General features: G+C 40.1%; 1 pseudogene; it reads right to left on the bottom strand.

The window, feature by feature from the left end:
• LOC116474263 (uncharacterized) overlaps positions 1–12,487 on the bottom strand; it is a 75,417-nt pseudogene extending 62,930 nt beyond the window's left edge.
• Between the last annotated feature and the right edge of the window lie 1,755 nt (positions 12,488–14,242).

Genomic DNA, 14,242 nt, shown 5'->3' with positions numbered 1-14,242 from the left:
TTTGGGATCTCCAATGTTAGGTGCATATGTATTTAGGACTGTGATATTTTCCTGTTGGACAAGGCCTTTTATCATTATATAATGTCCATCTTTGTCTTTTTAAACTGCTGTTGCTTTAAAGTTTTCTATGTCTGTTATAAGCATGGCTACTCCTGCTTGCTTTTGTTGTCCATTTGCATGGAATACCTTTTTCCACCCCTTTACCTTAAGTTTATATGAGTCCTTATGTGTTAGGTGAGTCTCTTGAAGGCAGCAGATGCTTAGTTGGTGAATTCTTATCTATTCTGCAATTCTGTATCTTTTAAGTGGAGAATTTAGGCCATTTACATTCAACATTAGTATTGAGATGTGAGGTACTATTCCATTAATTTGATATTTGTTGCAGGAATATCTTGTTTTTTTAAAAAAATTGTATTTTTGTTTTATAGGTCCTGTGAGATTCATGCTTGAAAGAGGTTCTGTTTTGATATATTTCAATAATTTGTTTCAAGATTTAGGGCTCCTTTTAGCAGTTCTTGTAGTGCTGGGTTGATAGTGGTGAATTCTATCAGCATTTGTTTGTCTGAAAAAGACTGTATCTTTCCTTCATTTATGAAGCTTAGCTGGATTTAAAATTCTTGGCTGATAATTGTTTTGTTTAAGGAGACTGAAGATAGGGCCCCAATCTCTTCTAGCTTGTAAGGTTTCTACTGAGAAATTTGCTGTTAACCTGATAGATTTTCCTTTATAAGTTACCTGGGGCTTTTGCTTCACAGCTCTTAAGATTCTTTCCTTCATCTTGACTTTAGATAACCTGATGACTGTGTGTCTAGGTGATTATCTTTTTGCAATGAACTTCCCAGGTGTTCTTTAAGCTTCTTGTATTGGATGTCTAGGTCTCTAGCAAGGCTGGGGAATTTTTCCTCAATTATTTTCCCAAATATGTTTTCCAAACGTTTAGGTTTCTCTTCTTTCTCAGGAACACTTATTATTCTTATGTTTGGCCATTTAACATAATCCCAAACTTTTTGGAGGCTTTATTTATTTTTTATTCTTTTTTCTTTGTCTTTGTTGGATCGGGTTATTTTGAAACTTTGTCTTCGAGCTCTGAAGTTCCTTCTTCTGCTTGTTCAATTCTATTGCTGAGACTTTCCTGTATATTTTGCATTTCTCTAAGTATGTCCTTTATTTCTTGAAGTTGTGATTGTTTTTTATTTACTCTATCTATTGAAGATTTCTCCCTTCCTATCTTGTATCATTTTTTTTTTTAATTTCCTTAAATTGGACTTCACTTTTCTCTGGTGCCTCCTTGATTAGCTTAATAATCAACCTTCTCACTTCTTTTTCTGGCAATTCAGGGATTTCTTCTAGGTTTGGATTCATCACTGATGAGCTAGTGTGATTTTTGGGGGATGTTAAAGAACCTCTTTTTTTTATATTACTAGAATTGTTTTTCTTGTTCCTTCTCATTTAGGTAGGCTATGTCAGAGGAAAGATTGGGTGCACGAGGCTGCCGTTCAGATTCTTTTGTCCCATGGGGTGCTCCCTTGATGTAGTACTCTCCCTCTTTTCCTAGGGATGTGGCCTTCTGAGAGCTGAATTGTAGTGTTTGTTATTTATATTCTGGATCTAGTCACCCAGCAGGGCTACCAGGCTCTGGGTTGGTACTGGGGGGTGTCTGTACAGAGTTCTGTGATGTGAACAGCCTTCAGGTCTCTAACCTGTGGCTACCAGCACCTGCACTATTGGAGATGGCAGGATATAGCAAAATGAACTCTGTGAGGGTCCTTAGTTGTAGTTGTTTAATGCACTAGTTTTGTGCTGGTTGGCCTCCTGCCAGCTGGTGGTGCTTTCAAAAGAACATCAGCTATGGTAGTATAGGGAGGACCAGGTGGTGGGTGGGGCCCTAGAACTCCCAAAAGAATATGCCCTTTGTCTTCAGCTACCAAGGTAGGTAGGGAAGGACCATTAGGTGAGGGCAGGGCTAGGCATGTCTGAGCTCAGACTCTCCTTGGGCAGATCTTGCTGTGGCTGTTGTGGGGCGTGAGGGTGTGGTTCCCAGGTCAATGAAGTTATGTTCCCAGGAGGATTATGGCTTCCTCTGCTATGCCATGCAGGTTGTCAGGAAAGTGGGGGGAAAGCCAGCAGTTACAGGCTTCACCTAGCTCCCATGCAACTTAAAAGGCCAGTCTTACTCCCACTGTGCTCCCCCACCCTAAGAGCACCAAGTTTGTTTCCAGGAAGTGGGCCAGTGGGGCTGAGAACTTGCCCCAGGCTACCAGCTTCCTGGCTGAGAAAGCAAACAAGGCTTTTGTACCTCACTGCCTGTGGTGCCTGCACACAGATTCATGTCCTCCCCCGAGTTCTGGCCAGGAAACTTTGCATTCAGTTGGGATTGTTACAAGTTCAGCTGGAGGTTTCCTTCTCCCTGTGGTCTTTTCCCAGTTACTCTGGTAGCCTTTCCTAAGGGCCCCTGTGAGAAAAAGTCAGAAATGGCTTCCCTGTGAACCTACAGAGTCCACAGGGCTTTTCCCATTGCTTCCTCTACCCCTGTATTTCTCTTGGCTCTTTAAACTGTCTCAGCTCCAGGTAAGGTCAAATCCTTCCCTTGTTATCTGGACCTTCAGGTTCTCCAGTGAGGGTGTGTGTCTTGGGTCAGACAATCCCCCTTTCCCACTTTTAGTTTGGGCACTGACAGTATTTAGGCTATCTCCTGGGTCCTGCAGGAGAAATCCACTTCCTTGAAAGGGTCTGTGGATTCTCTCAGCTTTCCTGGTATCTTCTTTCAGTAGTTCCTGGAACAAAAGTTCACGATGCAGGTATCCACACACTGGTCTGTCTTCCCAAGTGGGAGCTGGAATTTAGTCCTGCCTTCTATCTGACATTTTTTTCAAAAGTTTTAATTTATCTAAATCTTGACTTTAATATCTATAAAATGGGAATGCCAATATCTACCTTATAAGATTATCATGAAGATTAAATTAGATAATTCATGATCAACTTAGTACAACAAATACAATTCAAACCATCTATATAATCTTAAGATAAAAAATATTGAGGTACTTGGACCCAAATAAGTTAAAAGTTTAAATAGTGTTGATCATAGATTTTTTGCATGGACATTTTAAAATCAGTATGGTATGTATTATAAAGAAACAACGTTTTTCTTGAATTCAGTATATTAGGCCTGTGTGACAATATAGCATATGAAATCCCAGCATGTTCTGGAAACTAAACTCTATATTGCGGTGCTTTCTAAACTAATTTTAATGCAAAATGTTAAGAAAAACAGTTCATTACATATTTGTTTTTTAATCATTTAACAAAGTTGAATGACTTTTGTTGTTGGAATTACTCAGTCTCTAAAATTCTATTGTGCATTGTGAATAGCCAAGATGGGGGTTTGTGTATGAAACATTGCACATGTGCTTTTGACCAGGTGGTTATTTTCTCAAAGCAGACATAGAAGCCATTTTGGGAGTGCAGCTGGATTCCCATGAGTGCTAGTAGGTATGTCAATTTCCAGCTTTGAGTCCTCTTAACCTGGCCTAATTTATAGCACTTACATCTGTTGTTCTGGGCTATTTCACAAAACTTGCATACGTACAGTACATTAAGATCTTACATTATTTGATTCAGTTCAAAAATTGAATGTTCAAAAGTATAATTATTTGATCCTTTATGAGCCAGTAGTAACAGTGTGGGCCAGTGATGGAATTTAAGACAACCTAAAAAAGATTCTTATTTGGAAGTGGTAGTACCAGATCATAGGCCATCAAGCCAGAGGATGTCATTTCCTGTTCTTTTCTTCCTCCAAATTAAACTGTTTTTTTCTTTAACTTTTAAGTTCAGGGGTACACGTTTAGGCTTGTTAACATGGATAAACTTGTTGTCACAGGAGTCCATGTGAGGAGAGTCCATCAACAGGCTTTGTGTGAGCAACAAGGCTGTTTATTTCACTTGGGTGCAATTGGGCGGAGTCCAAAAAAAGAGTCAGCAAAGGGAGATAGGGGTGGAGCGGTTTTATGGGATTTGGGTAGGTAGTGGAAAATTACAGTTAAAGGTGGTTGTCTCTTGCGGGAAGGGGCAGGGGTCACAAGGTGCAGGGTGGGGAGATCATGAGACTTATTGTCCGGGGAGGGATGTAACAAGATTGATTGATTAGTTGGGGTGGGGCAGGAACAAATCACAATGGTGGAATGTCATCTTTTTTGGTTCTTCAGTTGCTCCAGGCCATCTGAATGTATAAATGCAGGTCACAGGGGTTATGATGGCTTAGCTTTTGCTCAGAGGCCTGACATTCCTGTCTTCTTATATTAATAAGAAAAACAAAACAAAATAGTGGTGAAGTGTTGGGGCAGCAAAAATTTTGGGGCATGGTATGGAGAAATAATGGATGATGTTTCTCAGGGCTGCTTTGAGCGGGATTAGAGGCGGTGTGGGAACCTAGAGAGGGAGAGTTTAAACTGAAGAAAGATTTTTGGGGTAAGAGGTGATATTGTGGGGTTGTTAGAAGGAGCGTTTGTTGTTTAGAATGATTGGTGATGGTCTGGATGTGGTTTTGAAGGAATTGATAAATTAAATGAAAGATACAAGGCCTGAATAAAAGGAGAAGAAAAAACAGGTATTAAAGGACTAAGAATTGGGAGGACCCAGGACATCCAATTAGAGAGTGCCCAGAGGGGTTCAGTGTAATTATGTGCTTGGTTGGTGAGTTTTTGGGCTTTATCCTTGAGGTTTTTTTTGTTGTCATATACCAGGCCAGATTGATTTAGGTAAAAACAACACTCTTCATTTAAAAATATACAGAGTCTTTTTTTTTTTTTTTTTTTTTTTAGCAGTGAGTAGGTCAAGCCCTCGGTGGTTTTGGAGAAAAGAGAAATGCAAAGCCAGCAATTGTTTGTTAAAGAAGGATTAGAAATGGCTTGGAGAGAATGAGTGAGATTGATAGTGTGGTGGAGATAGCTGGGGAGAGGTAGAGGGTGGCATAAGAATGGAAACAAAAATAAGAGTGAGTATAAAAGTAAAGAATAGGACTTTATCAGGGTGAAAGTATTGGAGGGTGCCCTACCAGCAAAGATCATCTATCCACTCCAAAAGGGAGTCAAGAGTGGTGGTCTGGGACGAAAGTATCCAACCATGCCCAGGAAGGAAAGGAGTTGTTGCTTTGTAGAAGGGGTTAGGGTTTGAGAGATCAGCTGGACACGATCGGCAGAGAGAGCATGCATGTCTTCATGAAGACTTATGCCAAAGTAGATAACGGATGGAGAAGAAATTTGAGCTTTGGAGGGGGATACCTGATATCCTTTGGAGAATAAATGTTGAAGGAGCAGGAGGGTATCTTGTTGAGAAGACTCAAAGGAGGGGCTACAAAGTAGAAGCTCATCAATATATTGAATAAGGTAAGAAGCAGAGGGGTGGAAATAAAGTAAATCATGAGAAAGAGCTTGGCCGAAGTACTGAGGGCTGTCCCTGAAGCCTTGAGGCAGTACAGCTGCTGGGACTGATGGGTGTCAGGGTCAGTCCAGGTAAAAGCAAAAAGAGACTGGGATAAGGGATGAAGGGGAATAGTGGAAAAAAAGCATTTTTAAGATCAAGAATGGAATAGTGAGTTGTGGAGGAATGTATTGAGGATAGAAGAGTATATGGGTTTGGCACTACGGGTGGTTAGGCAAGGCAATTTTGTTGACAAGGCGGAGATGCTGGGCAGACTTTAATTCCCTCAAAGCCTGTTGTGGGATGAGATACTGGCGTTGAGCATGGTAAGGGTGATTAGGTTTTAATGGGATAGTGATGGGCAGGTGATGGGTTGCCAGGGAGGGAGTAGAAGGGTCCCATACTTGTGGGTTAATGTGGAGGAATACAAGAGGAAGATGCGAAGGCGGCTTTGCGATGGGGAAAAGGGTGGCAGTGAGATGTGGCTGTAGTCCAGGAATAGTCAGGGTAGCAGATAATTTTGTTAAAACATCTAAACCTAATAAGGGAACTGGGCAGGGGGGGATAACTAAAAAGGAGTGCATAAAAGAATGTTGTCCAAACTGGCATTAGAGTTGGAGAATTTTAAGGGGTCTAGCAGCCTGGCTGTTAATACCCACAGCAGTTATGGAGGCAAGGGAAACAGGCCCTTGAAAAGAAGGTAATGTGGAATGGGTAGTCTCCATACTGATTAAGAAGGGGACAGCCTTACCTGCCACTGTAAGAGTTACCCAAAGCGTCTGTGATGGGTCAGGAGGCTTTCGAGGCAATCAGGCAGTGTCAGTCTTCAGCTGCTAAGCCGAGAAGATCTGGGAAGGAGTCAGAGAGCCTTGGGTCAGAGCTCTAGGGACTCTGGGAGTGGCTGCTGGGCGAGTTGGACAGTCTGATTTCCAGTGGGGTCCTGCACAGATGGGACATGGCTTAGGAGGAATCCATCATGGGGGTTGGTTGTACAGATTATTTCATCACCCAGGTATTAAGCCTAGTATACATTACTTATTTTTCCTGATCCTCTCCCTCCTCCCAGACTTTACCTGCCAATAGGCCCTGGTGTGTGTCGTTCCCCTCTTTGTGACCATGTGTTCTCATCATTTAGCTCCCACTTATAAGTGAGAATATGGGGTATTTGGTTATCTGTTCCTGTGTTAGTTCGCTGAGGATAGTAGCCTCTGACTCCATTCATGTCCCTGCAAAGAACATGATCTCATTCTTTTTTATGGCTGTATATTATTATTTCATAGTATATATGTACCACAGTTTCTTTATTCAGTCTATCATTGATAGGCATTTAAGTTGATTCCATGTCTTTGCTATTGTGAACAGTACTGCAATGAACGTACATGTTCATGTGTCTTTATAATAGAATGATTTATATTCCTTTGGATATATACCCATAATGGTATTGCTGGATCAAGTGGTATTTCTGTTGTTAGGTCTTTGAGGAATTGCTACACTGTCTTCTACAATGTTTGAACTAATTTACACTCCCACCAACAGTGTATAAATGTTCCCTTTTCTCCACAACCTTGACAGCATCTATTATTTTTTGACTTTTTAATAATAGCAATTTTTAAAGAAGCATCCACTCATCTTCAGGTTTCCTTGCCTATATCCAGAGCCAATTCAGGTTAGAAGGAAAAGTAGCAATGTTTCCTGACTCAATAGCTTGTCTTCCTGTTTGGCTCCCATCTGTGTGGGTATCGTAGGAAGCTGGGCTTCCATTTTGGTCGAGAGAGTCCTATATTGAACCAGATTTTGCCACATGGATGGTGTAAGTTTTATACATGTATGCCTTTTAATGAATAATTCAAGAAGATTTGAATACTTAAGAACAGTTGTAGTAGGATAACTTTTTGGCAATCTTATTTGTACTTGCTGTCCTCCCTGCCTGGGAAGTTCCTGCCCCAGACACATCCGTGGCTGGTTCCCTCATGTCCTTCAGTTCTTTGCTCACAAGCCTTCCCTGTCCACTTATGAAAAACAGCAGCCCTCCTTCTATACTCCCTTTCTGTGGAGTCATCTGCTTTTGGTTTTCTATAACACTCAATACCACACGTGGCACGCTATTAGTTTACTTGTTTATGTGTTTATTTTCATTATCCCACCTTAGAATGCAAATTTCCTAAAAGCAAGAATTTTTCTGTTTTGTTTACCTGAGTGCCTAAAGCATATGCCTGTAGATAGTAATAATAAATATAGGTTGAATGAATGAATATATAAATTCAACAGAATGAGTTAAATCTATATGTAATGACCCAGAGGGAAGGGTAAGATATACTGTTGAAAGTAAGCAACTTTTTAAAGAAAAGTGAATGAGATGACCCAATTTTTGTAACAATATGAAGTGTGTGTGTATGTATCTAGATCATCTCTATCTCAGTCTTTCTCTGTATCCATCTCTCTCGCTATCTGTAGTTCCAAGAGCACAGACAATATATGCCAAATTGCAAATTAACATGAATTGCCTTAGGATATTAGAGTTAGACTGCAGAGTTGGAAAGAGAGTGCAAATATTTTTATACCTTCATATTGTTTGCCTTGTGACAACAAGCATTGTATTACTTTTCTAATAAAAAAAACTATCCAATACAATAAATGCAATCACACTCACAGAAAATGACTCCGGGCTATTTCTTTAGATGTAATATGGCAAATAACATTATTTTACACTTGCACACTTGGACTTCTTCCCATCTTCATAATTCTAGTGTCTGCAGGCTTATAGTATATAGATAATTAGCTTCGTTTAAGGTTTACCAGAGTCTCAGGTTCAGATGAGCTTGTAATTGTTTGCTAAGGCTTAGCCAAGAGGACTGTTCTACTTTGAGCATCAGCTCTTAATTGTCTGAGATTTTAGTAGAAAACGACAATAGCCATTCATCAGAGTTTTGGGGCTTCTTATAAACAGCGGTGTACCTAAGGCAAGATAGTGATCGTGACCAGCCTTGAGTGCAGGCACTAAGGGGCTACAATGTCTGTAGACAATTTATAATAAATAATAAACCTAAGTGAGAGTCCATCTGCTTTTTATTGTCAACATGTGCCAGCAACTGTAAATCTCTCTCTTAAAATTCCCCTCCTAAAAAATATTGGGCCTAAGTTTTAAATAATCACTGAGGTTACTGATGAGCCAGGATGAACTGTACCATCCTTGATTTGTCACCACTCATTAATTTGATTTTCATAATGAAAGTTGGTGTCTTAGTTATAGCACCTATCATATATTTAGCACAATGCTGAGGAATAGAAATAGAAAGATGAATAAGACATAGCTCCCACACTCAAGTTGCTTTCAGTCTAGCGAGGAAACAGGCACAGATGCAACTGAATAAAATATGGGCGATGTATTTTAATGGAGCAATCTCCAAAGTGCTTTGAGGATACAGAAGAGGAAGTGATTAGTTCTGCCTGGGGAATTCATTCAGTACTTGTTCACAAATGTTTACTGAATGAGTTGCCTACACTGTGCCAGGTATACTGAAAAACACACAGGGTCCCTGTGTCATTAAAGCTTATTTTCTAACAGGACAATGCAGGTTACAGCATGAGTAAGCAAGGAAAATTCAAGCAGAGAAAAGTGCTTCAAGGTGCTACAACAGAGAGGTCCTGGGAAGGGTGTTCAGAGACAGCCTCGTGTGGAGGTGATGTTCAGGCAGAATGATGACATGGTGACAGCAATGCAAAGATCAGGAGGAATGAGTGCTGTGAAACCAAGAGGCGGCACAGGCCAGACCAGCAAACCTGGCTGTGCTAAGAATCATCAGGCAAATGGTGTATCCTGCATAATTAGTCTGGCATGAGGCCCAGGCATTGCTGTTTTGCAAAGCCTCTATAGGAGATTCTCAAGTGCAACCAGGGTTGAGATGCTACAGAGTATAATGAGAGAAGTAGGGTGAAGAACACAGCAGGGTTTTAAGCAGGCCAGTGCCATAATCTAATTTACATTTAAGAATATCATTGTGTTTGGGTTATGTGCAGGAGCTACCACATGGAAGGCAAGAGTTAAAGCAAAGAAACAAGTTAGAGGCTCTTGAGGTAGTCCAGGGGAGAGATTCTGATGGCTTGGACCAAGGTGGAGAGGCATGGAATCGGAAAAGACTTCACAGCTTTCTGCTGGACTTAGAAGAAAATGAAGGCAGAGTTTTACTTTTGATGGAAGAGTAGGAATGACAGTATGGGAAAGGGATGAAAACCTGGGATGGATTGTGATATGGGAAGGAGTGTTGGGACTGTGGGAGACATGGGTTTAGAAAGATTCAGACGAATAGCATATTGGAGCTGCTAAATTGATAAACCTCTGAAAAGTTAATCAAGGGCAGAAAAGTTAAGACTCTGCTTTAGGTAAATTGTTAAGTTGCAACAGTTACCTTTGATTCCTCCTGGCCTTCCCCTTAAGTGATCTCTATCCCTTTTTAGGGCCTTTCTTTCATTGTCCGTATTAAGAGGTTTTGCCAAGCTGGGGAGCTATTTTCCTTGGTTGCCTTGAGATTTCTTATAGTTTTCTTCTACCATTATTGCGGTGAGGCTTTTTTGTTCTTTTCAAGACTGAGTCTCGCTCTGTCACCCAGGCTGGAGTGCAGTGGTGTGATCTCACCTCACTGCAACCTCTGCCTCCCGGGTTCAAGTGATTCTCCTGCCTCAGCCTCCTGAGTAGCTGGAATTATAGGTGCGCGCCACCACACCAGGCTAATTTTTGTATTTTTAGTAGAGACAGGTCAGGCTGGTCTCGAATTCCTGACCTTGTGATCTGCCTGCCTCGGCCTCCTAGACTGCTGGGATTACAGGCGTGAGCCACCGGGCCCGGCGTGTAGTGAGTTTTAATGCTCCTCTTTTCTCCCTATATATACTCTACTGCTGTAGAGTAGCAGTGATTAAACATAGAATGAGTCGTAGAGCCTCTGGAGTAAGCTTTCACCCAAGCTTCAATGTGTTAATACACCCTAGAGGCCATTTGCTGTAGGAGACCCCCAGAGTAGCACTTAATGCTCAGGCTCTCAATTTTCTGGTTAATTATCTGTTTAAACACTTTCCTTAGGCTTGTTCTCCTGCTGTGCAACTTTATGTCATGGAGACTATGTAGTGCTGGCACCAAATTATGATTGCATGTGTTATAAAATCTTTTATTGTCTCTTTTCAGTGGGGGAATGGTGGAAGTTTATGAAGTGAAGCTATGAAAACAGCTAGTGTTCTGTAAGGCTGAAATTGTCTAATTTAAAGTTTGTGAGCTTAAGATATATTTCCCAAAGTGAGTGACATCTGACATGTCTGATTTCTTTTCTGTAGCTTAGCAATCCATTGTCTTCATGCTATTATCTTTCTTCTCAGAGAATGTCCCGTCGGTGCTTATCTCTATGGGGAGGCATTACATTATTGACCAAGAGCACAGGATGTGGAGTCAGATTTGACTTCTAATCACAGTTTTACCATTTACTTACTGTGGTCCTGTGTAAGTTACTTACCTGCTCTGAGACTTGATATCCATATTATCTCATGGATCGTCCCTAGACAAACAGCATCAGCATCACCTAGGGAATTATTAGAAATGCCGAATCTCAAGCCCATCCCAAATCCTACAGTATCATAATCTGCATTTTAGCAAGATCCCCAAGTGGTTCATATGCACGTTAAATTCAGAGAAGCGATTATCTAGAAATATCTTTGCTGTGTATTCAACTCTACCTGTGAACAGAAATAACTATTTCAGAAGAATGTCAACAGAGGAAAACTTGATAGTTGCAATTTTCAGTGTAGAGAGTTGTTTAAAAGAAGCTCATTTGTAAAAGACAGAAATGATGAAGGAAGAAGGATAAACCATTTTTGTCTTTGGGAAAGCAAATAGGCCTTAATTACCCCCTCAAATTTTGATATTCAGGTGGCCCCTCAATGTGCCCATGCCCTGAGTTAGCATTGGAAAACACAATGAAGGCAAAACTCTTTCATGAAGCCTCAAGTCAGATTTTTGAGGCTGCTTACTTTACTTAGAATTGCCACCACCCACCCCATCTTGGAATACTCACTATTCTTGATAGAAAACTCACAGGAAAAACAGCTTTATAACAAGCACTGAATCTGTACGCAAATATAGAAAGCTTAGACATTTCACAAACTCCCAATTTTCATTAGCTTTATAAGTGTCCCTACTTTTACTGAGTTAGGAGAAGGGGCAAGGAAGAAAGAATGCTGAAGTTGAACTTTCTGGAGTCATCCTTATTCATACCCACACTTGCCCTATCATTTTCTATTTGTGGTTGTCTTACGAATTTCTCAACTTTTGCTATTTTATTCCAAGCACAGCTTGGATTTCTGGAGAAAATGCTTTCTAGTTCTTTAATCACCACTATTAATCTTTTTCTCTGCTTTTTGTTTTTCAGCATTAACACAATGTTTTTCACTCTTCTTTTGCTCCTTGCTTCCCTCACCACTAAGGATGTGAGCTGAAAATGCTTTGCACAAATTTTGGATATAATTCTCCACAGTGGTGATTCATGGGTGACCTTCAGTTACCTTGAATTATGTTGTATTTCCCATTGGCAGGTGGTGAACAGCAAAAGTTCTCACTCTTGTGTTAGGAAAAATAAATTACTAGAAATAAAGAGTACTATAATTTTCTTTATGAACTATAGCTACCAGCAATAGCCAGGGCAACATCGAGATACTAAACACAGTGATTCAGATCTGTTGTCCAATTACTGTCTGACTATTTCATCGCACCATGTGAAGAGTTTGCATGAGAAGGAGTAAGAATAGAAGTCAAAGGCATATAACTCAGGATAGGTTGGTTATGCTGGAGCAACTAGCAACTCCAAAATCAATCTCTTAACCTCACAAAATGTCATAAAAATTCTAAATTACCTGTCCAATTATGCCAGTTGACAGTGGTGCTCTTCTTATTGCAGAAACCTAAGGCTAAGATTAAGAGGGCTCCATTTTGACCCATGCTTTCTCTGTCACCATGGCAGATGGAAAGGAATGCGGAGAATCCATGATGGCTCTCCAAGTTTTTGCCCAGAGGTGATACGTCATGTTCACCCATGTTGCATTGGCCAAAGCAAGTCACACAGCTTATCATCAAATGGGGTGAAAAAGCATAAGCCTACTGTGTCCAGAAAAGCAGCCAGATATACTTGGCGACTGGTGCTCATGACTACCTGAGACTATCAGACCCACAGATATCATGGGTTTCAGCTTTCCCACTTTATCACACACTATTTTGTGAACTTAGTAAACCTTGAGTTTCTCAACATGTGTAATAGATATAACACCACCTGCCCTACTTTCCTCATTAGGTTATTTTGAGAACCAAACTCACTAATATGTTTCAAAGGACTCTGAATATGTCAAAGATTCTTTCCAGAAAGATTTTTAACTCCTGCTACATGACTTTATTTCCATCTGTGTTCTATTGCATTGGCTGGGCAGTGGATGATATTGTTATTATTAAATCTAAATGCTCCTGTACAAAATCCTAGTACAAGTTAATGAAAATATCAAGCGTTTATATATTATCAAATGTGGCAGAAAATCTGAAAATGTAATACTGCTTTTGTTCTCAACATCAAGAATGTGGAGCTAGAATCAACTCCACCACTGCTGTCATTCCTGTGACTCTATATAACCCCCACCCCCAACATTTGTTCTGTAGATTAAAAATTTAGTTTGGAGAGAAGTCACTCAGGAGCACTAAGTCCCCAAGCTCATGATTGCATAACAATGGAACTACTTTCTAAGAAGTTTCTGGACAATAGAAGGGATTTGAACAGATGTAGGGAGAAAGGGAAAAGGAAAGAAGATAAATTGAATAGATGGCTGGCAGCTAGGGAGCAATTTTGTAACAGAATAAATGTATTTAATCAGAAATTTTAAGTTTTTCTGTATAACTTACCATTTGAATTTTCTTCCACTTCTCTCTTTATATTTTACAGAAAACATAACACTCACTAACATCTTGTGGAAGTGAAGTTTTTGTTTGTTTTGTTGGCTTTTTTTCTGGGGGGTGGGGGGATTGGTTTACAAAATGCTGAGTATGGCTTCAAGTTAGATACAGAGTGAGAATCCAGGCTGATTTGTGAGAAATTTACTAAAATATTGCTAAATATCACTAAACATGATAAGAATGAAAAGAGAAATATTTTAGATAATAATCAAAACCAACTAGCCAAGTAGATAGTTGTATAATTAAAAAGATAATTCAGTAGTTGTTGTATGTCCTACTTTTTAATATTTGTTTGATTATATGAATAACATATTTGATTAGTCACCCCTAGCAGAAGGTAAACTTAGTCATTCAGTTCCTGAAGTCCAGAGCAGTGGACATTGTGCAGGAAACCGGAGGACTAGTACTAGCATTGAACTGAAAGGAGACTATAAGTTTAAGACAGAAAGTGAGTATTTAACAGATCTTCTAAACCAGAGGCACTGGAGGTGAGAACAAGGACCAAGCACAGAGGCAACAGTATTCAAACCAGCAACCAGATTGGAACAGGTGAAATGAGAGGTAATTTAAGTTTATTCTGGAAACAGGACTTGGTGCCTCTCCATTGGCCAACTCAGTCCTCCTAAAGTTGCTGGAACAGAACAGACACTAGATATATATTGGTCTTTTGGATTTCACTCATCATTAACTTTTCAACAGGTTTTTAATTCACAAAGCATATAGGGTGTATAATTGCTTACCTAATAGTGTCCATTACATGGTTGGAAGATAACCAGGACAGAGATAAACTAGGGAAGGATGGAGTGCCCTTCAGGCCATCTCAAGTGCTGAAGTAGAAAATGTGGACTAGTAAAA

Source organism: Hylobates moloch, unplaced genomic scaffold, assembly GCF_009828535.3.
Source record: "Hylobates moloch isolate HMO894 unplaced genomic scaffold, HMol_V3 SCAFFOLD_10, whole genome shotgun sequence".
NCBI classification, from domain to species: Eukaryota; Metazoa; Chordata; class Mammalia; order Primates; family Hylobatidae; genus Hylobates; species Hylobates moloch.
Note: the sequence above shows the minus strand (reverse complement) of the source record. Positions and strands in the feature narration are given on the sequence as shown.